Raw genomic sequence first — 24,177 nt, 5'->3', positions numbered from 1 at the left:
GTTAATTTACAAGTATAAATATTTATTCATTTCTTCACAAGGAATTTTTGAGTACACATTGATTCAAGGCAGAGTACAGCCTTTGGGGAGGAAGCAGAGTACAAACGGGAATAGGAAGCAAAGATCACAATGGTAGAGGTGACGGTCTGTTTACGTCAGCTTGTAGTGACTCACGATAGCCCATCATGAGCATCTCTTCTGAAAGCCATATGTAATGATATCCTGTTGGTATCATGATACTGGTAGCGATGAAAGTATGAGTATAGTGAAAGTGAGCAAATGTTGAGGAAGAGGATTTATTTTCTCTTTCTTTTTCTCTTTCTCTTTTATATTTCTCAGATGTGGTAAGAGTCACACCCTAATGGGTAGATCCCCATTAGATAAAGGGTACAGTCTCTGTGATCAGATATACCTGATCAGTCCTGTTTCATCCTATACAAACTTTAGACAATTAATCTTGCTTAGACTTTTTCCTTATCTGTAAAGTACAGCTCATATCATCACTAACATTATGTGTTTGTTATGAGGATTAAAGGAGGTAATAACTGTAAAATGCTTAGCATGGCTTTGTTCATAGAATAATTTTTTTTTCATTACAAGTTACAGACCCATCAAAACATCCAAATGCATATTATATAATACTACCCATCTTATCAAATATCTTTATACTGTATCTATCTGTGCCACTCACACACTTTTCCCATTGCCTAGGCTTCTCCTCACATCATTCACTTTCTTTGCTTAGTAAATTCTGATACATCTATAATAATACATCTGGTACATCTGGTTCTAATACAATAGACTTTATAATAAAGTAGACTGAATCAGTAAAGATTGTTGAAGTAGCTTTAATATCTTCAGTTATGTAGAAATTGTTAAGCTACTGTGTTGAAGCAAGTGCTCAGTTCTACCAAGGAAGCTGAGGACATATAGAAGAGGCAAATTATGGATGGGATTGTGATAGACCGTGACTGTAGTGACTGTAGTCACCAAATTCAAAGATGCTTGATCCTTGGAAGAAAAGCTATGACAAACCTAGACAGTGTTTTAAAAAGCAGAGACATCACTTTCCCAACAAAGGTCCATATGGTCAAAGTTATAGTTTTTCCAGTAGTCATGTATGGATGTGAGAGTTGGACCATAAAAAAGGCTGAGTGCTGAAGAATTGATGTTTTTGAACTGGGGTGCTGGACAAGACTCTTGAGAGTCTCTTGGACAGCAAGGAGATCAAACCAGTCAATCCTAAAGGAAATCAACCCTGAACATTCATTGGAAAGACTGATGATGAAGCTCCCATACTTTGGCCATCTGATAGTAAGTGACGACTTATTGGAAAAGACCCTGATGCTGGGACAGATTGAGGGCAGGAGGAGAAGGGGGTGACAGAGGATGAGATGGTTGGATGGCATCACTGACTCAGTGGACTTGAGTTGGAGCAAACTCTGGGAGATGGTGAAGGACAGGGAAGTCTGGCGTGCTGCAGTTCATGGAGTCACAAAGAGTCAGACACGACTTAGTGACTGAATAACAACAACAACAAACAATCAACCACATGTTTTTATTACTTGAAGTCTTGCTAAGGTATCTTTGGGACAATATTCTCCCTTTGGACTATTCTTTCTCGAGAAAATTTGTTCTTTATTACTGAAATATTTAAAGTACTAGACTAGTGCTTAAAGTACAGTAATATTTTAAAAGTATAATAATATATTAGCCATAGATATAAAGCCATTTATTTATTATGAGCTCAGAGGGTTAAATGAGAGGTGATGAGTTTCAAGCTATGTTTTTAGGAAAAACTTGATGGTTTATTTTCACTGTGGAGCTCCAGTGGTTGATGTGCTAAACCCTTGCTTGCTCTGAACATGATTAGGCTCCCCTGTCTCTTCTATCCTGACAACTCGCAAAAAAATAAGGTCTGTATCCAGCTGGTCCATTGAGAAGGACAATTCAGCGGTCTCTCCAGGGCACAAGACATCTAGGGCAGGTCTCAAATCCATAACAAACGTACTTTGATTGTCACATACTTTGATTCTCAGTAGAAAGTGCCACATCTCTTCTGGTTGGCTTCGACCTTTTCATCCCCCTGTTGTGCTGTAGCAAGCTCTACTTGAAGGGTGAGAAATTGAAACCCTGAACTCTCTACTTGGAGCAGCTTCTTTTTTTTTTCCCTCTGTAGGTTTTTTTTTTTTAATAGCTTATATCTCTCAATGAAGCAACACTTACCTAAGGGAAAAGAATCTGATCCAGCTCAAGTTCTGAAATTAGTATTAGTCTTTATCCGATCAAGAGATTTGAATAATATATGATCCATGAAGTTAGACTCTGTAAACAAAGAGATTTGCATTGATGCAAAGAACCCAATAAGGGAATTTATAGGAAAAAAAAAATCACTTTAATTTCACATACCGGAATCCACTTCATGAAAACTTTTCAAAGTAAAATCAAGTATATTCCCAAACTTAGCTAAGACAATAAAAGTAATTTGTCAAAATCAAACGCTTTGAGAGTTACAGAGAAAGTACTTCCAGTTCTGACCCTTAGGACCTGTCATTACTATGAGAGGCTGTAAAAAGGTTTGGGAGAAAGGTATTAAAGAAGTAGAAGTTGATAAGGTAGAAGTCTCTGCAGCTGATATAAAAGTAAATCTTCCTAAACCAGAGCCAACTGTAAAAGAAAAAGATTTACTGCTGGCTGTCTCTGTCCCCGCTGCTGTAATGGGCACCGCTAGCTATACGTTGTGAAAGCAGCCACTCGAGAAGATGGGAGACATTACTTTTTAGATTGATTTTGGAATTCTCAGGGCTATTGTTCTACATTCTTGAGAAAAGTTTCATGGAACGAGCTGATAGTTTTAGACTTAGCTTTAGTGACTTCATCACTGAGGCTGTATAGTGTGGTGGTTGGCTATGATTTTAGATACATGTCAATTTGAAAGGCAGTTCTACTAACTATTAATCGTGTCTAACTGGGGAGGTTGCATTATATTAAAAATTTCAATTTCATAATTGAGAAAATGACATGGTGATAACAGCAAATACTTTATCATTGTGAGGATTAGAATATGCTAATATAACTCTAAAATTATTATTAAAGCACTTGGCATATATCACAGTAAATGTAAGCTTAAAATCAGAGTCAGATCATGGACTCTCAGTGCTTGCCATGCTAATTGGTTATTTTATAATTGTCATATTATAAAGAAATTGATCTCATTTTTCATCCATTTGAAAAATTGTTAGTCTGTGAGATAACAAACATATTAAAGGAAAAGGGCAATCTCAAAATGGTTCTTTAGCTCTTTATGTATTTAAAAATCATCCCCAAACACTTAGTGAAGTGAGCCTTCAGCAGATATTAATTCATTGATTAAGCACAAAGAAACAGAAACTTAGTTTTGATTGTTGTTGATGTTTAGTCACTAGTCATGTCTGAGTCTCTGTAACCACATGGACCGTAGCCCACTAGGTTCCCCCATCCATGGGATTTCCCAGGCAAGAATACTGGAGTGGGTTGCCGTTTCCTTCTCCAGGGGATCTTCCTGACCCAGGGACTGGACCTGAGTCTCCTGCACTGGTAGGCGGATTCTTTACCACTGAGCCTCAGGGGGAAAAAGATTTAAAGAGGAAGAGAGCAAGTTGGAATCAAAGGACAAAAGCAAACAAACAAACATCAAACAACAAAGCATACAGTAACCTCAGAATTTATTTGCACAGCTTGACTAAAGATTGCAGCAGTGTGAGTCTGTCTCTGAGTGAAAGAAACAAGATGTACAGTTCACCCTCAAACAACACAGTTACTGTGCAGTTCCACTTACACACCAGATTGTTTCAATACATACAAACTGCAAGAGTAAATGATCCAGGGTTGGCTGAATCTGTGGATGGGGAACTGAAAACAGGGAAGGCCAACAGTGGGTGGGTCCTCCACCCCCTCGCTTACTCAAGTGTCAACCACACCTGATTCTGTTCATGCTCTTTACATGTGTTACCTCACGTTATTCACACACTAGTCCTATGAAGGAAATATTGCTTTCTAATATTACTAATAAAAAGCAAAGACCAAGGAAGTTTGTGTACTGAAGTCTTATAGGAATAGAGATGAGATGGACTTAACTGATTTTCTGACATCCTTCTTTGATGTTTATGGTAATAATTCAGGACAAGGCAACACAGAGTTCTCAGCTTTGTTTGAAATTGAAATAATGGAGGAAGCTTGTATAGAAATGACCATGTTCTCCTTCTGGAAAGAACCCAAGAAAATCCAGTGAGCCCTTTCTCTCTAGAATTCAGGTGTGACTCTAAGCAGCTGACAGTTGACTAGCCAATTAGACTGCAAAAAAGATATAATATCATACAAATATCAATTTCCAAACTCTTTCAGACCCTGAGAAGTGTCAAGCAGCATTTGTGTGTGTGTGTGTGTGTGAGTGAGAGAGAGAAGGAGAGAGAGAGAAAAAATAAGAGATGAGGGGAGGACTCCATTTTATTTATGTCACTTTTTGTTCTCTTTATTATTACCCACATACTCTGCAGAGCAATAAGCTATATGTTCTTCATCTTGGGTTTCTTTCTTTGATGCTTTTCTTACAGTTATTTTCTCTTATAGGACAGCCTGGGCATATTTGTGTTATAGTGGGTTGTTAGATTCTAGTAATGCTAGGTGTCTAGGGTAAAGGAAATGGGTCTTTTGCAAAGGAACACCTTTAAATCAGAGTGTTGAACATTTTTAGTGTTAGTGAGGCAAAAATATAATTATCAATTTATCATGATGTAATAATGCATCTCACATCAGTTAACATCACAGAGAAAAATATTCAGGCTGCTTCTTTGGTGGAAGGTGATGTGCTTCTCATGACTGTAAATACTAGAAAAACAGCATCTTAAATGATAAGTTCTGAGCTTTACAAAATAATATAAAAAAGTATCTTAAATGCTAGACATTTAGTGGCCAGTTCTTATTCAGTGGGGAATTTTCCTCATAGTAACCATAGCAGTAACCATTGTGTGGACACTTTTTATACCTTTTTTCCATCTCTAAATTTTCTTCCTGTGTTTAGAAAACTCTCCACTTTTAGAGTTCCAGCTTTTCTCTATAAAATTAGAAAAAAATTGTCAGGCTCCTCGATAGCTAGAGCATGGTCATGTGACCTGGTTTCTACCAATCAGACGCACATGCTTCAGAAGCTGGTGATCTAAGGAGGCAGGTTTTGGCCAGAGTCCATTCTGGTAAGGCTAGCAGATGACATATACAGTTTCCAGGATCAGTAGTGATGGACATTCCAAGAAAGTGTCAGGGCCTGTAATTAGAGTCTGGTAGAGAGTAACAGAAACTAGACTGCATAGTGGAAATTGTTATCTCTCATTGGTGTTTTGTAATTCATTGATTTTTTTAAATTAAACTTAGGGGCTTTGATAAAATTACAAACCTATATCTCATGTATAGGTTATAAATTACAATGCTGCGTGACCACCCAGAAGCCCCATTGTCTGGCTATGCCAAACAATAGCTCTTGAGCCCAAGAGCCCTCAGTCTTATCACATAATTCTAAGTAAACAGATTATTTTCCCAGCCAGCAATCTTTTTTTTTTTTTAATTTTTGTCTGTTTATTTTAATAGACTCTATACTAGAGAATTCTAACATTCCTATTTTATACCGTCTCCTCAATACACAGTTCCTCCAATTATTAAATGTTTCACATTAATATGATTAGAATGATACATTTGTTAAAATTGTAAGCCAGTGGTGATATTAACTAAAGTCCAAACATTATTCAGATTTCCTTCATTTTTACTGAATGCCCCTTTTCTCTTCTACAATTCCACATTGAATTTGATTGTCATGTCTCCTGCTCTCCTTGACTGTAAGTTTCTCAGAGATTTCTGCTTTCTTTGTTTTTGATGAACTAACTGAGTACTGGTCGGATATATTATAGGACATTTTTCTACTGAAGTTTTACTGATGTTCTTCTCATAACTCGACTGGGGTTATGGGCTTTTAGAAGGAAGCCTACAGAAATAAAGTGCCATTTTCATCATATCATATCAAGAGTCATGACATGATCTGTGACTAGCATCATGATCTGTGACTGTTGATGTTGAGTTTGATCACTCAGGTGAAATAGTTGGTTAGGTTTCTCCAGTGTAAAGTCTCTCTTACACTGTACTCTTTGGAATTTTCTTTGGAAGAGAGTCATCATGCACAACACACTTTTAAAGAGTGGGAACTCATGTCTCCTTTCCAGTAGGGTTGGGTATCTACATAATTTATTTGGAGTTCTTTGCATGGAAGATTTGCCTGTGTTCCCCCATTTATTAATTTATTCAATCAGTTATTTTTATTGGGAAAGGTTAATGGATGTCTATTTTATACTTTAGATTTTAACCTAATACTACTTTCATTATTTAGTTCAATTTGTTCCAGGTTTGGCCATTGGAAGGTCTTTCATTTGGTTCCTGTGCCCCTTTGATATACTCCTCTCACTGTGTGTTTGCATTTATAAAAGCATTTCCTTCACTTTTGGCACTGCAAGATACTCCAGCTTCATCTTATCCATTCCCTGAAAAGGTTTGAAATCAGCCATTGCTCCAAAAAGCCTGAATTCTTTTATTGGAGAATGGTATTGGAAACCAAGGTCTGGGAGCTAGGCGTGCCTTTTGCTAGTAGGTTGTTGTTTCTTTCAGGCCCTCTTGGGTAACAGAGCAGAGAAATATATGTGTGTATGTTGACTCATGTATATACAAAAGGCTATAGCTATTTCTACATGTAATCGTCTGAATTTCTATTGTTAGACATAAGTTCGTACTGCTATTTCTTATTCTAATTTATTACAACATGGATCATTCTAGTCCTCACCCCTTGTGCTCAGAAGCTCAATCCTTCCTGACTCTTTGTGACCCCAGGGACTGTAGCCCGCCAGGCTCTTCTGTGCATGGGATTCTCCAGGCAAGAATACTGGAGTGGAGCCATTTGCTCTCCAGGGGATCTTCTCTACCCAGGAGGAAGACCCAAACCCTCATCTCTTAGGTCTCCTGTGTTTGACAGTCAAAGTCTTTACCACCTGGGAAGCCCAGTCCTAACCCCTTGTTCATACATAAATTTCTGCTCCATGGTGAGATGCATAGATCTCATCACCTGCCATACATATACATTCTTAATTGTTCAATTCTAGCATATGTTGGCTTAAAACTCAACATTCAGAAAACTAAGATCATGGCATCTGGTCTCATCACTTCATGGCAAATAGATGGGGAAACAGTGGAAACAGTGATAGACTTTATTTTTTGGGCTCCAAAATCACTGCAGATGGTGACTGTAGCCATGAAATTAAAAGACACTTGCTCCTTGGAAGAAAAGTTATGACCAACCTAGACAGTATATTAAAAAGCAGAGACATTATTTTGCCAACAAAGGTCCATCTAGTCAAAGCTATGATTTTTCCAGTAGTCATGTATGGATGTGAGAGTTGGACTACAGAGAAAGCTGAGCACCAAAGAATTGATGCTTTTGAAGTGTGGTATTGGAGAAGACTCTTGAGAGTCTCTTGGACTTCAAGGAGATCCAACCAGTCTGTCCTAAAGGAAACCAGTCCTGACTATTCATTGGAAGGACTGATGCTGAAGCTGAAACTCTAATACTTTAGCCACCTGATGTGAAGAGCTGACTCATTTGAAAAGACCCTGATGCTGGGGAAGATTGAAGGTGGGAGGAGAAGGGGACAACAGAGGATGAGATGGTTGGATAGCATTACTGACTCAATGGACATGAGTTTGGGTAAACTTCAGGAGTTGATGATGGATAGGGAGGCCTGGCGTGCTGCAGTCCATGGGGTTGCAATGAGTCGGACACAACTGAGCAAACTGACTGACTGAGTGTATGTGTATAGCAGTATTAGAATTATTAGCTTATACTCATGTAGGAAAAAGTTTTATTGACTAAAATATAGGATTTATGTGCCGTTCCTTTCCCCTGATAGCTCAGTTGGTAAAGAATCTGCCTGCAATGTGAGAGAGCTAGGTTCGATTCCTGGGTTGGGAAGATCCCCTGGAGAAGGGAAAAGCTTCCCACTCCAGTATTCTGACCTGGAGAATTCCCTGGACTGTACAGGTTCACAAAGAGTCAGACATGGCTGAAAGACTTTCACTTTCCTTTTGTATTTAATCTTATAGACTCCATTTGTATTAAGAGTTTGATTATATCAGTCTCTCCCCACTGCCCACTCTTCAGTATGGTTGTTTTATACATTTGCAATAGTTAGAGTTCACTTATTACAGTTCACATTCTTTCTTGGGATCATCTGAATGTCTTAATGATTTATTTTTTAATTTGTGTACATCATCTTTGTGTTGTAAAATTTTATAGTTTTAATAAATGTGTAATGTCATGTATCTAACATTACAGTATCATACACAATAGTTTCAGTGCTGTGAAAAATGTCCTGTACTTCACATGTTCATCCCCCCTGTACCTCCAAATTCCTGATACCACTTATCTTTTCCTAAAGTTTGTAGCTTGTTCACACTGGCTTTTTTCACTTAGCGGGGTAAACAGTCTATCACTGTTTCCATTGTTTTCCCATCTATTTGCCATGAAGTGATGGGACCAGATGTCATGATCTTAGTTTTCTGAATGTTGAGTTTTAAGCCAAAACTTTCAGTCTCCTCTTTCACTTTCATCAAGAGGCTCTTTAGTTCTTCTTCGCTTTCTGCCATAAGGGTGGTGTCATCTGTATATCTGAGGTTATTGATATTTCTCCCAGAAATCTTGATTCTAGCTTGTGCTTCATTCAGCCTGGCATTTTGCATGATGTACTCTGCATATAAGTTAAATAAGCAGGGTGACAATATACAGCCTTGACATACTCCTTTCCTGATTTGGAACTAGTCTGTTGTTTCATGTCTGGTTCTAACTGTTGCTTCTTGACCTGCATACAGATTTCTCAGGAGGAAGGTAAGGTGGTGTGGTGTTCTTATCTCTTTAAGAATTTTCCACAGTTTGTTATGATCTACACAAAGGCTTTGGCGTAATGAATAAAGCAGAAGTGCCTGTTTTTCTGGAACTCTCTTGCTTTTTTGATGATCCATTGGATGTTGGCAATTTAATCTCTGGTTCCTCTGCCTTTTCTAAATCCAGCTTGAACATCTGGAAGTTCACGGTTCACGTACTGTTGAAGCCTGGCTTGGAGAATTTTAAGCATTACTTTGCTAGCATGTGAGATGAGTGCAATTGTGTGCTGGTTTGATCATTCTTTGGCGTTGCCTTTCTTAGGGATTGGAATGAAAACTGACCTTTTCTAGTCCTGTGGCCACTGCTGAGCTTTTCAAATTTGCTGGCATATTGAGTGCAGCACTTTCACAGCGTCATCTTTTAGGATGTGAAATAGCTCAATTGGAATTCTATCACCTCCATTAGCTTTGTTCGTAGTGATGCTTCCTAAGGCCTTTGACTTCATATTCCAGGATGTCTGGCTCTAGGTGGGTGATCACACCATCATGGTTATCTGGGTCATTAAGATCTTTTTTGTATAGTTCTTCTGTGTATTGTTGCCATGTGTTCTTAATATCTTCTGCTTCTGTTAGGTCCATACTATTTCTGTCTTTTATTGTGCCCATCTTTGCATGAAATGTTCCCTTGGTATCTCTAATTTTCTTGAAGTGATCTCCAGTCTTTCCCATTCTGTTGTTATCCTCTATTTATTTGCATTGATCACTGAGGAAGGCTTTCTTATCTCTCTTTGCTATTCTTTGGAACTCTGCATTCTAATGGGTATATCTTTCCTTTTCTCCTTTGCCTTTCAATCTCTTCTTTTCTCAGCTATTTGTAAGGCCTCCTCAGACAACCATATTACCTTTTTGCATTTTTCTTGAGGATGGTCTTGATCACTACCTCCTGTACAATGTCACGAACCTCCATCCATAGTTCTTCATAGATGAAATATATATCATATATTTAGATCTTTGATCTTTTATTCAGAGTTCTATATAGATCTCGTACATATTTTATTAGATTTAGAGTTAAATTTTCTCTTTTTTTGATACTAATGTAAGTGATAGCCTGTCTTTAATTTCAAATTCCTGTTGTTTGTTGCTGGTACATAGAAAAGCAAATGATTTTTCTATGTTAACCTGTATCTTGTGAATTTGCCATACTCACTTTATTCTGGATTTTTGTTTTTGTTTTTTTATGGATTCTTTGAGATTGTCTATATGGATAATCATGATATCTTTGAACAAAGGCAGCTTTTGTTTTCTTCCCAATCCATTTACCTTGCTTGTCTTGTATTATTGCATCAGCTAGAATTTCCAGTACAAAGTTTAGTAGGCATGTTGATAAGGAACGTGTGTTTTGTTCTTGATTTTAGAGGAAAAAAATCTAGTTTCTCATAATGAAATATGATATAGGTATAAGTTTTTTGCAGATATTCTTTATAAAGTTGAAGAATATCTTTTGTTTCCAAGTTTGCTGATAGTTTTCATCTTCAATAGGTGTAGGATTTTTTCAAATTGTTTTCTAAATTAATATGATAATATGATTCTTATTCTTTAATCTTTTGATGCAAAGAATTATATTAATTAATTTTTAAATATATAATCAACCTTGCATACCTGGAAAAAATCTCACCTACTTCTGGTGTTTACTTATGTTTATACATTATGGGATTTAGCTTGCTAGTATTTTGCTGAGGAGTTTTCACTTATATTCATAAGAAATACTGATCTATAATTTTTTTTCCTTGTGATGTCTTTATCTGGGTTAGGTATTAAGGTAATATTAGCCTCAGAAAGAGTCAGGAAATATTGAATTCCTTCTCTTCTTTTTTCTAGGAGAGGTTGTAGAGAATTGAAAGTATTTCTTTCATTAATGTAGAATGGAGTAGTGAATCATCTGGTTCACTTGCTTTCTCTTTTGAAAGCTTGTTTATTATTTATTATTTAATTTATTTCTTTAATAGTTATATTTCTATTCAGGTTATCTATTTCTTTTTGTGTGAATTTTGGTTGTTTTTGTCTTTCATTGAATTGGTCAATTTTATCTGTGCCAACTTTATTGGCATAGAATTATTCATAACATTCCTTTATTATCTTAATAAGAGCCTAAGTGATCAGTAGTGATGGCCTCTCTCTCATGTCTGATATTTCTCTTTTTTTTCCTTTCTGTCTTTAATGTAAAATATTGTTTTTAACCTTGCTATAGATTTATCAGGGCTTCCTGCATAGGTAAGCTTCTGCCTGCAATGCAGGAGACCCTGGTTCGATTCCTGGGTTGGGAAGTTCCCCTGGGGAAGGGATAGGCTACGCACTCCAGTGTTCTTGGGCTTCCCTGGTGGTTCAGATGGTAAAGAATCTGCCTGCAATGCAGGAGGCCTGTGTTTGATCCTTGGGTTGGGAAGATCCCCTGGAGGAGAACGTGGCAACCCACTCCAGTATTCTTGTCTGGAGAATTCCATGGACAGAGTAGCCTGGCAGGCTACAGTTCGTGGGATTACAAGAGTCGGACATGACAGTGCTATCTTTCTTTCTTAGATTTATCAACTTTATTGATTCTTTCAAAGCACCAGATTTTGGTTTCTTTGATTTTCTCTGTTGATGTTCTGTTTCCAATTTCATTTATGTCTGCCCTAATTTTCATTATTTCTTTTCTTCTCCTTGCTTAAGTTCCTTTTCCATCTCTAGTTTCCTAAGGTGGAAGCTTAGTTATTGATTTTGGATTTTTTACTTTTCTGTTACATGCATTCAGTGCTTTCAGTTTTCTTCTAAAGACTCCTTTGGCTGTATCCCATGAATTTTGATAAACTGTATTTTCATATTCATTTGGCTTGAAATACTTAAATAGCTCTTTTGAGAATTCTTGAGCCTATGTTATTTAGAAGTGTAATGGTTATTTTCCAAGTATTTTGGAGTTTTAACATTACCTCTCAGTTATTGATTTCTAGTTTAATTCTGTTGTGGCATAATAAGATATTTATGTATGATAAATATTCTTTTAAATTGCTAGATTATATTTTAGGGGCATTAATATGGTCTATCTTGTGAATGTTCCAAGTGAGCTTGAGAAGAATGTGCTTTCTGTCATTGTTGGGTGAAGAATTCCAAAATCATCAACTAGATCCAGTTGATTAATGGTGTTGTTCAGTTTAACTACATAATTACTGCTTTTCTGCCTGCTGGATCTATCAATTATGGAAAGAAGAATGTTGAAGTCTCCAGCTCTAATATCTGATTTGTCTATTTCTTCTTGCCTTCCATATATTTTGCCTCATGTGTTTTGATGTTCTTTTGTTAGGTGCATATTTTAAGGATTGTAATGTAATTTTGGAGAATTATTCCCTTTATTATTAAGTAGCGGCCCTCTTTATCCTGATAATTTTCCTTTTTCTGTCGTCATCTTTGTGTATAATTGATATTACTACTTCAGTTTCCTTTCGATTACTGTTAACATGGTGTATTTTTTCAATCACTTCATTTTTAATGCATCTATATGTTTATATTAAAAGTGTTGTTGTTCAGTCACTAAGTCGTGTCCAACTCTTTTTAACCCCATGGACTGCAGTGTGTCAGGCTCCCCTGTCATTCACTATCTCCCAGAGTTTGCTCAAACACATCCATTGAGTCAGTGATGCCATCCAACCATCTCACCCTCTGTCACCCCCTTCTCCTCCTGCCCTCAATCTTTCCCAACATCGGGGTCTTTTCTAATGAGTCAGCTCTTCACATCCTGTGGCCAAAGTATTGAAGCTTCAACTTCAGCATCAGTTCTTCCAATGAATATGCAGGGTTAATTTCCTTTAAGATTGGCTAGTCTTATCTGTGTGCTCTCCAAGGGACTCTCAAGTCTTGTCCAGCACCACTGTTTGAAAGCATCGTTTCTTCAGCACTCAGCATTCTTTATGTCCAGCTCTCACATCTGTGCATGACTACTGCAAAAACCATAGCTTTGGCTATATGGACCTTTGTTAGCAAAGTGATGTCTCTGCTTTTTAATACACTGTCTAGGCTTGTCATAGCTTTTCTTCCAAGGAGCAAGAGCCTTTTAATTTCATGGCTGCAGTCACTGTCCACCATGATTTTGGAGCCCAAGAAAATAAAACCTGCCATTGTTTCCAGTTTTTCCCCATCTACTTGCCATGAAGTGATGGGGCCAGATGCTATGATTTTAATTTTTTGAATGTTGAGTTTTAAGCCAAATTTTTCACTCTTCTCTTTCACCTTCATCAGGAGGTTCTTTAGTTCCTCCTCGCTTTCTGCCATTAGGGTGGTATTGTCTGCGTATCTGAGGTTGTTGATATTTCTCCCAGCAATTTTGACTCCAGCTTGTGCTTCATCCAGCCTGGGATTTCACATGACGTACTCTGCACAGAAGTTAAATACACAGGGTAAAATATACAGCCTTTACATACTCCTTTTCCAATTTTGAGCCAGTCAATTTTTCCATGTACAGTTATAACTTTTGCTTCTTGACCTGCATATAGGTTTCTCAGGAGACAGGTAAGGTGGTCTGATATTTCCGTCTCTAATAATTTCCCACAGTTTATTGTGATCCACACAGTCAAAGTGTTTAGTCTAGTCAATGAAGCAGAAGTAGATGTTTTTCTGGAATTCTCTTGCTTTTTCTGTGACCCAACAGATGTATATTAAAGTGGTTTTCTTATGAACAACATATAGTTGAGTCTTATTTTTTAATCCAATATGAAAATCTCTTTCAATTGGTGTTTTTAAATTACTTGCAGTTAAAGTGAATACTAGTATATTTTTGATATCTACCATGTTTCTGGAGAAGGAAATGGCAAGCCACTCCAGTACTCTTGCCTAGAAAACTCCATGGTTGGAGGAGCCTGGTGGGCTGCAGTCCATCGGGTCGCAAAGAGTTGGACACAACTGACCGACTTCACTTTCTTTCTTTCTTTCTTTCTTTACCATGTTTCTAAGTGTTTTATACTTGTTGCTTGTTCTTTGTTTTTAATCTCCTCTATTTCTGCCTGGGCTCTGACTTTTGAGTGATTTTTCTTTTAACCTTTTTTTTTTCCTTCCTTCTGAGTGAGTCAAAAAGGCTAGAGGAGGCTATATTTTGCTAATTGCTTTTCTTCTCAGAAAATAAATCTCTTATAAAGTCATTTCCCCTGTAGCTCTTTGTTATGTATGTTTATATTTCCCTTTGTCATACTAGAAACAGAAGGATTTTTCTTGGACTTTATTATGAAAGTCTGGTGGGGTTCTTGGAGATTAAAAAAATCCATGAAAATATAAGGGTCCTCCTATGCTGGGTCACAGGAATTTCTTACTCTGAAGGTAATCCACACTCAACCTCCAGAAATTTGTTGGGATTTCAATTTTAGTGTTCCTACAAGTTTGTGGCCCTAGCAGCTTCTGCTATAGTTCAGAATGTCCTGGATGTGGTTTTTTTTTTTTTTTTTTTATTCACCTGTCTTTCTAGATTTCATGTGGTGGTTTGCCCCATGACCTTGATTTTCTGCTGGGTGTAAGAAAAGTTACTGATTTTCAGTCTGTTCAGCTTTTTTTTCATGTTTGAAGGATGGGGGTGATGAGTTTCAAGCCCTACCTGTTGGATCTGAAGGCTGATGAGCTCAGATCTTTGTCTTTGAGATCATTTCTTCTTATCTTTTTCTTTAAGCTGTGTATTCTTTCATACAAAATCAGTGATACCACCAATCAGATGTAAATGAACTTTGTGAGAAAAATAGTACATTGTAATTTTTTTCCAAACTAACTTCAGACTTTATTTGAATTTCACTAGTTTATCCATTAGTATCTTTTTTGGATTGCTTGTTTCAGGATCTGATCCAGGATATCAACTTGCATTGTTTTTTTTAGAAGATTTTTTTTATTTTTTATTTTATTTTATTTCTTTTGGCTTTGCTGGGTCTTCATTGCTGTGTGCAGGCCTTATCTAGTTACTGTGAGCTTGCTTTGAGTTGCTGTGTATTTGGTGCACAGGCTTCTCGTTGCAGTGGCTTCTCTTGTTGCAGAGCATGGGCTCTAGGCACACAGGCCTAGGTAGTTGCAGCAGTGGGGCTCAGTAGTTGTGCCTTGCAGGCTGTAGAGTGTGGGCATATTAGCTGAGTCTCCTGTAGAGTGTGGGCTCATTTGTAGCAAGCAGGCTTAGTTGCCACGTGGCATGTGGGATCTTCCTGGAGCAGGGATCAAACCCATGTCCCCTGCATTGGCAGGAGGATTCTTATCTCCTGGACCACCAGTGAGGCCCCCAAATTGCCTTTAGATGTTATGTCTTCTTAGTCTCCTATGGTTTGTGAGAGTTTTTCACACATTTTATATAAAGGAGTATGTCTGATTGTCTATTGCTTGTTCAGATTATGTAAAAATTATTACTTTATTTGAACAGCTAATATATGTACATAGTAAGTTATTAAAAGAAAACTATATACAATGAAACCAATCTTCTCTCATTGTTTTCTCTAATCTATGTTTCTTTTTTGGAAGTAGCTTTTGCTACTAGTTTATTATACATTTTTAAAAAGATTTTTTGGATAGATAATACGTGTTCTCCTTTTATTCCTCCTCAAAAAATTGATACCCATCTCTGAATACTGTTTTATTCTTTCGTTTTGTGTTATCTGACTCTGCTCTTTGACTTTACTCAGCAACATAGGAATATTGAGGATTTTCAACTGTCCAAAGAATAGTAAATACCCTTACATTTATTTTTGGCCATAACCAACCATCAGAGAAACAGATATTTAATCATTATGGTGTCTTACTTTGGGAATAAGGTAGGAAGAAGAAGACTGCTTTTAATACTGCACTCATAGTTTCTAGAGCCTTGATGTTAAAACTGCTTAATTCACTCAGTTCAGAGTGGTTCATCAGTATTATTTCTATTGGAGTAACATTTAGCTCCTTCTGTGAATTTGACATCATGTTTGGGACTTAATATATTTGGATGGGAACAGATTGTAGTTTCTTGAGTCCAGCAGGGAGTCAACTTAATAAGGCATTATAACTAGACATCCTAAGATATTCATACAATTTTCTAGGATTGTAATTTGGCTAGTATTAACCAAGAGCAGGTACAAACAAGAAGTTCCCCTGAAATTCTTATAACTTCTGCAAAGTCTTTCAGTTCAGTTCAGTTCAATTGCTCAGTCATGTCCAACTCTTTGTGACCCCATGAACCACAGCACGCCAGGCCTCCCTGTCTATCACCAACTCCCAGAGCCACCCAAACCCATGCCCATTAAAGTCTCCTTTAAGAGTTTATCTACTTCTATCTTTGATTGTGAAACTATAATTACCCTAGTTGATTTCACTTCATTTGGCCATAGATGTAAATCAGTTTTTAACTGATTTAATTTTTGTCTCCAATCCTTTAGCTATAGTTTCTCTATTCCTGCATTCATTATATTGATTTTTTTCAACTATATTTCAGCAAATGTTTTGTTGTTAGTCCTTTTTTATATTTGTTTTATGAAGGGTCATATTCCTGCATTTCTTATGTGTTTGAGTCTTTTTATTGTCTTTATAATTGTAACATTACTTGGCTTTGTATTAATTTTTTGAATTATATCTTCATCTCATTGTGTAGAGATTGATTCCTGTCTTCTGGCCTTAAATACTACTCTTAGAACATTTTTAAGTAAATATTCTTTCACTCTCTTATATGTGATTCAGTGGTTTTATTTGGTTCTTCATATATTTCCAGAACTTGACTGGGCTAGAGCTTGTTATTGATTATTTTGAGCAATTTTTTCCCCCAACAATATGGTAGTTCCTTTTAATTGACAGATTTAAGTCTTTGCTTCAGGAAAGCTTTATTCTCCTTTACTTTAGAATATTTTTTTCCTATTTGTTTTGTTTCATCTATATACTAGGAACTTCTTCAGTCATGTTTACCATACGTATCATCTTTTCTAAAATCATTGTTATTATTTTTTGTTACATTTAATTTTATTTGACTTTCTCTGGATTCTCCATTGCCTCTTATTCGATATACATTTGTACTTATTTTTTATTTTACTCTAATGTATCTCTATTTTTATTTTTTCAAGGAAAAAAAGCTGTGCATATTTATTTGGCATTCAACAAATATTACTGAGTGAATTTGATTAAAATAGATTCAAGAATGGAGATTTATGTATTTAAAAAATGAGTGAAAAATGGCCTTTGTTGTTCCAGATGGGGGATAAACTACAGACAGTATGGTCTTGCACTCCAAGATAAGGTACAACTTAACAAGACAATAAAGATTGTTTTTTTCAATCATCCATTCCATCTTTTTTGTTTGAAGTTCTTAGTTTTTAACCATATATGTAATGAAAATATAAACTATTCTTATAAAGTTATGTTTATTTGCTTATTTTTGATGTAGTTTAAATGTAATTACTTACTTTAATGAAATTTTATATTTTAGTTGTGTTTTTAGTTTTATCTCACCATATCCTCCATCCACATCCCCAAACTTAGAAACTCATGTTTAAAACATGTTATGTGCTTTTAATTATTCTCCCCAATGCATCTGTATGCATGTAGAAGATTTGTATCATTGTTTTACAAAAATGTGTGTATCCATGCTTAGTCATTCAGCCCTGTCCAGCTCTTTGTGACCCCATGGATTATAGCCCGCCAGGCTCCTCTGTCCATGGAATTCTCCACGCAAGAATACTGGAGTGGGTCCATTCTCTTCTCCAGGGAATCTTCCTGACCCAGGGATAGAATCCCAACCCTTGTCTTCTGCATTGTAGGCAAATTCTTTACCATCTGAGTCACCAGGGAAGCCACATTGCAAAATTACAAAAATGGGCTATTTCAAATAGTTTCTACATCAATTTCTTGTTTTGCAATAGTATCTCATGGAAAGTTCTCTAAATCAGTTATTCTAGCTATAATTCATTCTTTCAATGACTACAAAATATTTCATGGTAGGGATGTAAAGTAATTTATTCAACCACTTCCGAATGGTTAGCATTTACTTTATATTCAGTTGTTCTTCCCACTTGAAAAATCTGCCTTATTGTTCTTATTTACTCTAGTTTTAAATAATATATTAGCATGGAGTAAATTCACAGGAATGAGTTTGCTGGGTCAAAGGGTCTTTGAATTTTTAACTTTACTAGATGTTTACAGATTGCTTTTGATAGAGGTAATAGCAATTTTACAGATGTTTACAGATGTTACAGATTGCTTTTGATAGAGGTAATAGCAATTTATATTTTCTTCAGTAATATGAGAGTGTGCACTCTCCACATTCCACACAATGTATACTCACACTTTTTAAACATTTTAGTCAGGCTAATATATACAATTGTTCATTGTTATTTTATCTTTTTCCTGATTGAGATATTCAAGCATCTTGTCTTTTTCTGGTTTTTGGATGTTTGAACTTGCTCTCCTGTTCTGACTCATTGTACCATTTGCCCATTTATCTACTGCGGGTTATTTATGTATTTATTATGACTGCATGACTGCACTGGGTTTTCCTTGCTGTGGCATGCTTTCTCTAGCGGCTTCTTCTCTAGATGCTTTCTCTAGATACTCTTTGTTGCGGTGCACAGGCTTCTCATTGTGGAGACTTTCCTTGTGGAGCTCACGCTTGTGCGTTCCAGGAGTTGTGAAATGCTGGCTCAGAGGTTGTGATGGACGGGCTTAGTTGCTGCCCAGCACGTGGAATCTCTCCACACCAGGGACTGAACCCACGTCCCCAGCCTTGGCAGGCAGATTTTTATGCACTGTACCACCAGTGAAGTCTGATTTATTTACTTTTGGTCCCATTTTTGTAATTTATGTGAACAGTTTTTTACATTATAGACCTTAACCTTTTCAATGAGCTCTTTGTATTATAAACATGTTTCCAAAAATAACTGCTTTTTTTTTTTTTTGCTTTGCTTATATTATCTTTTGCTGTCTCAACTTGAATTTTATCAATTATAAGAGATCTATGTTGAAAAATAACTTCTGTTTCTGTTTTGGTTAAGAATATGTCCCTCATCCTTTTATTGTAGTGACACCTAAATCTTCTTTTAGGATATTTTCTTTTCTCTTTCATATCTATATTATTATTTAATGATATAACTCACAATATTGGCGATGAGATGGATTTTAATCAAAGAATCACACAAATAAAAGTTTGGTCATGATGTAATTGAGTTGATTTCTGATGAATGAACAGGAGTGGACTAAGAAAAGATAGGAAAGAACTTTTAATGCAGAAGAAACATCTTTATATAACTATCTTACAGTGGAGGCAGATTTCATACAGAGAAATTGGTAAGAACCAAAATACACAGGTTCTTGTAGATTGCATAGTTGTCTCTCTCCTTAATCATAACAGTGATAGGAAGCTAACGAAAAGATTTAAATGCCCGTGGTAGTGGTAGTTGTGGTAAGAGAAAAAGATTAGGCGTGCATTTCAAATAGACAACTTGGGCTCCAGTGTGCAAAATGGATTAGATGTACAACAGGAAATATAGATAGAAAGTAGATGATGACAGTGGGCCTATGTTGGTAATATTGCAGAAGACGGAAAGTAAGCTTTTAAGCGGTATGATAGAAATAAATACATTGTTGTTGATAGACTAAATACAGAAGATGGTGCAGCTTGGAAAGGTAGCAGGAATGGCTGTACCATTCACTGATTGTTGGGCTCTTCTGGGAGTCCGTTTGTCTTTGCTCATGAAGAATTTAGCTTGTTTTATATGTGACATTTTTTAGTAGTGATGAGCTACTTCAGTGTTGATTTAGAGAAGGTGGTCAACTAGAGTCTTTTAGGGTGAGTTTATTCAGATGAATGTGATGAAGAGATAGAGAAACTGAGGCAGTAGATACTAATGGCAGAACTTTTTGAAATGATATTAACATGAAATCTAAGTTGGTGAAGGAAAGAAGTAAAGAAAGCAGAGGGCAGGGATTGTGATCACATTTTGAGATTTTATGATTAACTTCAGAGGGTATACTATAAAGTTTTACATTTTAGTCATAACTCGTATTGTCCCCTCAGTCTTGACGAATCAATGGGATTTATTTATTTTTTATTGGGTTATAATTAACAATACAGTATCATAGTAATTTCAGGTGTTTAGCACAGTGATTCAATATTTTTACACATTGTGAAATGATCACCTAAATAAAACCAATTACCATCTGTCATCATACAATGTTGTTACAGTATTATTGACTATATTACTGATGTATACATTACGTCTTCATGATTTATTTATTTTGTAGTTGTAATCTTTGACCTCATATTCTCCTTTACCTATTTTGTCTGTCTCCCAACTTTCTTCCCACTGGCAAACACTAGTCTGCTCTCTGTAATCTATGAGTCTGTTTCTGCTTTGTTTCACTTGTTTTTAAGATTCCACATATAAGTGAAATTATATGGTATTTTTCTCTTTTTGACTTATGTCACTTATCATAATCCTCCTCAGTTTTGTCCATGTTGCTGTGAACAGCAAAATTTCTTTTTTTCTTATGGCTGAGTAATATTCCCCATTGTATATATATATGTACACATATATATAAAACACATCTTCTTTATCTATTCATCTACTGATTGGCAGTTAGATTGTTTCCACATCTTGTCTATTATAAATAGTGCTACAGAAAACATAAGAGTACACATATGTCTTTTTGAATTAGTGTTTTCATTTTCTTCAGATAAGTAACCAGAAGTGGAATTTATACATTGTACAATAGTACTATCTTCAGTTTTTTGAGGAACCTCCATACTGTTTTCCATAGTATATGGATCAATTTATATTCCCATCAGCAGTGCACAAGAGTGCTCTTTCTGGGTTATCCACACAAACACAAGTTACCTCATCTTTTTGATAATAAAGTATTCCAATAGGCATGAGGTAATATCTCACTGTGGTTTTGATTTGCATTCCTTTTGCTGCAATTGTAAATGATATTTTGTTCTTTATTTCTCTTTCTAATGGTTTGTTATTAGTAGATTGAAATGTATTTATTACTTTTGTATCCTGAAATTTTGCTGAATTCATTTATTAGTTGTAATAGTTTTGTGGTAGAGACTTTGAGATTTTCTACATGTAATATTGTGCCATTCACACAATAGCAACAGTTTGGCAAATAGCAACAATTTTACTTTTCCCTTTCTCCTTTGGATGTATTTTATTTCTTTTTCTTGACTAATTGCTATCACTAGAACTTCCAATACTATGTTGAATAAAAGTATGAGAGTGAGCATCCTTATCTTATACCTGATCTTATATGAAAAGCTTTCAGTTTTTCACCATTGAGTATGATGTTAGTTGTGGATTTGTCATATATGGTCTTTATCATGTTGAGCTATGTTTCATTTGTAAGAAGTTTGTTAAGAGTCTTTATCCTAAGTGGAAATGTAGTTCTCTAAATGCTTTCCCTACATGTATTGCAACAATCATATGATTTTTTTATTCTTCATTTTGTTAGGGTGGTGTAGCATATTAATTAATATATGGTTCTTGAACCATCCTTGTATCCCTAGAATAAATCTCACATGATCATGGCATATGATTCTTTTATGTATTATTTTTTCTCATTGGCTAATATTAAAATTTTTTCATCTATACTCATCAGGGATATTGCCTGACATGTGTGTGTATTGTCCTTGTCTGTTTTTGATATCAGGGTAATGTTGACCTTATAAAACGAGTTTGAAAATGTTCCTTCCTCTTCAATTGTTTGGAATAACTTGAGAACAATAAATGCTAGCTCTTTTTTGAATGTTTTGTAGAATTCACCTATGAAGTCATTTCTACCTGTACTTTTGTTTTTGGGGAGTTTTTAAATTACTGATTCAATATCAGTATCAAGTAATCCATCTGGTCATATTTTCTATTTCTTCATATTTTAATCTTGGATAATTTTGTGATTTCTCCTAGTTTGTCTAGTTTGTTGGTATAGCATAATATTCTCTTGTGATTCTTTGTATTTCTGTAGTATTTGTTTTAATTTCTCCTCTTTCATTTCTGGGTTGATTTAGCTCAGTTCTCTTTTTTCCTTGATGATTTGGGCTATTGGTTTTCTGAGATCTTGTTTATATGTTCAAAGAACCAGAAGAGATTTTAGCAACAGCACTAAGATTTGTACATGCAGTTGGTTTGCAATTGACTTGTTATCCATTTACATAGTGTATAGTACAGATTTGTAACAGGTCAGATCTCAGTGTTGAAGGAAAGAAGCACCTTCCGTAATTAAAAAGGATCCCCTAGGTACTTTTATTTAAACAAACAAGCAAACAAAATAGACCTTGTCCTAAAAAAGCAAAAACAAACATACTTGTAGGGAAAGAGCCGTAGAAAACAGGCATACAAAACTTCTAAGCCTTTTGCAAGTGTTGTTTGGCTACTGAGGGAACACAAAGGTGGGCTTTCATACCTTTATAGATAGAAGTACAGGGTGCTAACCTATCTTTGCTATGGTTTGCTATGATAAATGTTTACTTTTTCATGGAATAATCTGCTTTTTTCTCTTTTGTATCAGTTCCCTTCTGTATCATGTGGGATATTTAACATTTCCCACTTCACATCCTCCTCCGTTGGTAGATTGATCTAGTGAACTGTGAAATAAAGAGAATTTTTGCATCTTATGGTTCTAAGTTTTAAGATCTAAATATATAGTGAATTTGATCCTGGATTCCAAAGAAAAGTGGGTAAACCAAGCCCGAGTTCCCTAAAGGGATATGAAATCTGAATAGTTACCTGAAAGGTAGATTGAATAAGACTGTAGCCATTAGAAATACAATGATTCAGGAACAGTATTTATACATCTACTTTTCTCACTTCAATTCTTATATCCATCCTTATAGAGACATTTTGAGATGAAATGACCACTTCTCAAGGGAAACCACATTGAGAAATAAGATTTGTCTAAGAAGTCTATATATCGTGTTTTTTTAGGCTGTTGTTTCAAAGTTGACTTTCATGAGGGGAGGCTTTGAAAGCAAGAAAACAGGTTTACACTAAGCATTTTTTGGTGTTGTGTTATTATAAAGGTAAGACTCTACAATTGTAAATTTAGTAGTTTAAAAAGAGATTGTTTAGAATAATACTTTCATTCCTGCTGTAGCATTTCTAACAGTAACAGTTAAAATAACTAGTCTAAAACTCTTTTTTGAAGAACAAATACAGATAAATTTCTTATGGTAAATGAAGGTCTAGGTCTATTGTAAATATGACTCCCCTTTCTATAAACAACCTAGATCAAACCTAATCTTTAGGAAGTATATATTATGATATGACCAATGTACTAAGATATAATAAAATAGTTCACCTAAGCCTTAAGGTAGTTAAGATCAAGAATATTAAGTTACTATCACAATTTTGCTTTAACTAAAAACAGAACTCTACAACACCAAGAAGCTTGGGCAAGATGAGGGTTGTGAGAGCTCTTGTCCATGAAAGAGTTTAGGATTAACATTTATTGTATGAATTATATTAGAGTAATTTAGTAAATATAAGACCCTCATAGCAATGTTAGTATTAAAGAAACTTATACAAATAAATTGCTATATATAGGGTGCAAGACTGGAAGTTTAATAGGGCATCTAAATCCTTTAATATGTACCTTACTACATTTCATTACTAATGCCTGCTCATTAATCAACCTCAGGTAGAAGCTGAGGTAGATGCTGCACTGTTAAAAGCTTGCTCATACTTGCAAAAATTAACAACTCTCTTTTAGGTTCAGAAGTTTCTAAAAACACATTTAACATATATGAGTAAAGAGTTGTTATTACATTCATTTGCTAGCTTGGAACTTTAATCAGTGCCAGATATACAGATTTATTTTACCCACCTACCTTCTCATGCAGGGAAGATTAGACAAAAATCTACTAATTAATTTGGAAGTCCTGTTTTACTCCTCTGTTTAATTTGTTCCTAATTTTTTAGGCTCATCAACAAAGTTCTGCAGCTTTTAGTTCTGTGAATGTTAGCCACTGCAGAATCATCAATAAAACAAATGCACCATTTCAATATTTCACTCCAAAAATGCCAATATTTTCTCTCAAGCAAAAAAAAAGTGCACACTGATGACAATAATTAGGAAGACAGAGTAGAAAAAGAGTGGTTGAGAAAAAACCGTTATTAGGAACAGAGTCTGATTTAAGTGCTGTGGGTAGCATTTCACTCTCAGCTCATTTCAAGACCCTGCTGGAGAATTGTACAAGAGATTGTTAAAAGGAGGTAGTTAAAAGTATCAGGT

The sequence above is a fragment of the Cervus elaphus genome, chromosome 13, assembly GCF_910594005.1.
Source record: "Cervus elaphus chromosome 13, mCerEla1.1, whole genome shotgun sequence".
NCBI classification, from domain to species: domain Eukaryota; kingdom Metazoa; phylum Chordata; class Mammalia; order Artiodactyla; family Cervidae; genus Cervus; species Cervus elaphus.
The sequence above is the reverse complement of the archived record's forward strand: the minus strand, read 5'-3'. Positions refer to the sequence as shown.